Source organism: Tupaia chinensis, unplaced genomic scaffold, assembly GCF_000334495.1.
Source record: "Tupaia chinensis unplaced genomic scaffold, TupChi_1.0 Scaffold000700_1, whole genome shotgun sequence".
Lineage (NCBI taxonomy): Eukaryota > Metazoa > Chordata > Mammalia > Scandentia > Tupaiidae > Tupaia > Tupaia belangeri.
The window spans coordinates 210,916-214,067 of NW_006160223.1; the positions used below are offsets into that span (position 1 = coordinate 210,916).

The 3,152-nt window shown below is 36.9% G+C and overlaps 1 protein-coding gene across 1 annotated transcript in view; it reads right to left on the reverse strand.

Moving 5' to 3' along the window:
* The window catches only part of DPP10 (dipeptidyl peptidase like 10), a gene marked incomplete at its 3' end in the record, with an annotated part of 525,560 nt that overhangs the window by 187,440 nt on the left and 334,968 nt on the right, over positions 1–3,152 (reverse strand). The window lies entirely within an intron of this gene.

The window sequence follows — 3,152 nt, forward strand, 5'->3', positions numbered from 1 at the left end:
GGATGCCAGGGACAATGGGGGAGGAAGATGGGACATAGCAGAGGGTGGGGGATGGGGAATCAGGGATGGCAAGACAAAGGGCAAGGTATGCAGGACGTAAGAATTGGAAAATTATTTGCTGAGAACATGTATGTGGATGTGCTTGATTGAGCCAATGCACAGTGTATTTTGGATGGAAAATTCATTTGTGTGTTGTGATGGTGTAAAGTGAATTAATAAAAACAAAATTAAAAAAAAAAAAAACTCTAGCTGGGCTCATGGGCACACATGTCCAAAATCATGCAAGTAGAATGAAGGAAAAGAGATTTCAGTATGGCAACCCTCCCCACCCCAGGGGGGTGATTTCTTGTTTTTTGTCTCTGTGTCTCTCTGTCTGGCAAGCACACAGTTCCTATAGCAAAAATCTTACAGAAAAATAAAAAAGAAAGAAAAATTGTGATACATATACATTATGGGATACTACTCAGCCATAAAGAACAATGAGATATTATCATTTAATTAAAAATGCATGAATATAGAAGATTTAAGACTAAGACTAATAAGCCAAACTATGAAAGACAAACACTGTATATCCCTATTCAGTATATTCTTAATGTCTGCACTCTATGGCAGAAATGGAAAGATTCAAAGCTATAATAGTAGGGAAGGTGAGTGTAAATACCAGAGACCATATGGGGGAGTGTGGCTAGCAGGTAGTAGGAGTGTGGGGCTCAGTGAATAGACATTTAACAGACACAAGAGTGTAAAGTTCTCTGTTGAAAATTATGTATATGGTAATATCTTTGATTTGATTGTCATGCACTGGACACATGCTTTGAAAAACCATATGATATGCTATAAAGATGTACAATGGTTAAATGTAAATAAGAAATCATAAAATTATAAGAAAACAAAGTCAACCAGCATTTCTGTTTTCTTATTTCAGGCTGTGAGGCTGAAAAAGATGATACTTGTGTAAATTATGATATATGGAATGGCATATAAAAAGGTTTTCTTGGGAGCTCCAATAGTCAATAATTTCCCTGAATCTGTCCATCTGCCAAAACATCAAATTTATGTGAACCCCTCCCACTTACTCAATGACTTACATGTTCATTGAACTCAGTATATTGCAGGCCTCTTATAGGAACTCAAAATACAAGACAAAGGCATTTCACTTATTGGACTACCACTTTAGCAGTGGGAAAGCAATAATATACACATAAACTGATAAGTAAATAATTTGGATAATGATATACTATGAAGAAATGGAATAGGTGTGGGAACCAGCAGTTAGCGTAATGGCTATGTCGTTGGACTCCCACATAGTCGACTGCAGTTCGTGTCCGAACCTGGTGGCTTAAAACTCACGCCGGGCGCACGTGCATGCGTGCCAAAGATCCCGAGAGGAGAATGGAGGAGAAGGGATTGCGGTATGACCATCTCCCCTGGGGGGTGATTTCTTGCTTTCTGTCTCTATGTCTCTCTCTGTCTGGCGAGCGCACATGCCCTATAGCAAAAAACCTCTCCCCAAAAAAAAAAAAAAGAAATGGAGTAGGTGGAGGGAAGTTGGTTGGACTAGTTGATTTGGGCTGGTTGCAGGTCTTTCTGAAGATACAGTGTTAGCCAACAAATAAGATTAAAACAAAGGTGAGAATGAACTGTGTACATGTGGGGACTGGAAAGCAAGTCTGTGATACTGGAATGTGAAAAACTGTGTGAAGACTGTTAGATGTGACTAGAAAACAGATGGGAACAGATCATGCAAAGCCTTGAAACAATGGCAAAAAAATGTACTACTTTCGCTTGTTTTTGTTTTGTTTTGTTTTCTAGTTGATAGAGGGTGGATACTCAGGCCTGGAAAAGACAGAGATAGAAAGAACGAAGGAAGGTAAACTTCACTTCCTCCTTCTCCATTTCTTTATCCAATTGAGATTTTGTGCACACATGCCCAGATATTTCAAGCCACTGGGGGCTGAGATTTGAACTATGGTCTGTCTTATAGGATTCAGCCCCCTTAACCACTAAGCCATGGGGTCTGACCCTGATTCTACACAAATTGCAAGAAATGAGATGATCTGAATGACTGAATAGATCATGAATTTTCATGAAAACAACCGCACACTAGCAGATGACTTACAATACTGTTATAGCAGGTCAATGAGAGAGGATAGCTTGAACTTGTGGAGATAAGTAAAAGCAGATGGATATAGGACATTGGCACCAGTAGAATTGTTTCAAGTACAAGACTTACAAGTACTTCCCTGTAGTTACCTTTACCATCCTTTGGTAAACTGAATTGATAACATCGAGGGGTGGAAATTTTGCACTTTATGAATTAATGGTTTATAATATTTCTGTGTAAACACCAGGTCCTGCAGAAATGCTTTTCTTGAAGAAGAACAGGCAAATTCCCAAGGTAACTCAAAACATCTAGGTCAGTTTTAATTGTTAGAAAGCTACCCAGTGATTTAGCAATCCTTGTAATTCTTCCCTGCACAGTTTACATTAGAATGCCAGAATTCTTGGTAACATTTTGGCTGCCAAAGCTAGGCTCACCTTCATAGCTTCAATTTTATTTCACAACTTTTTCATTCACATTCATGTAAAATAAATAAATAAATAAATAAATAAATAAATAAATAAATAAATAAATAAATACATACATAGTACTGGTTCCAACAGGAAATTCCTGATTTTGCAACAGTTTATTTGAAAAGCTATTGAGTTTTATTTCACCATAGTCTTAAATTAATTTACAATGTAAATTGATTTTTTTAAAAGCTAGTGAATTCTTAAATATTATTTATAAAAAATGTTTCCATCTATGCACAGATGAAGTATATGCTATTTTACAATCATTGCTAATAATGTATTTGGAGAGCAAGAAGAGATAGCAGGTTATCTTCAGCTAGGAAGAGAGTGTAGGAACCATCTGTTACAACTTCCCACTGATAACAGGCATTAACTGTTCTTTAAGACTTAGGAGTCACTTCACACTAGAGTTTTTTCTTCAGGAAGGTTTTTTTTTATCTTTTTTTAAAAAATAATTATTTATTTTATTTTTTATTTATTCATTCGTTGATTTTTAAATTTGACCAGAGAGAGACAGAGGGTGAGAGTGAGAGAGAGGAAGTGAGAAAGCAAGCCACCAGGTCCAGGACTCGAACCCC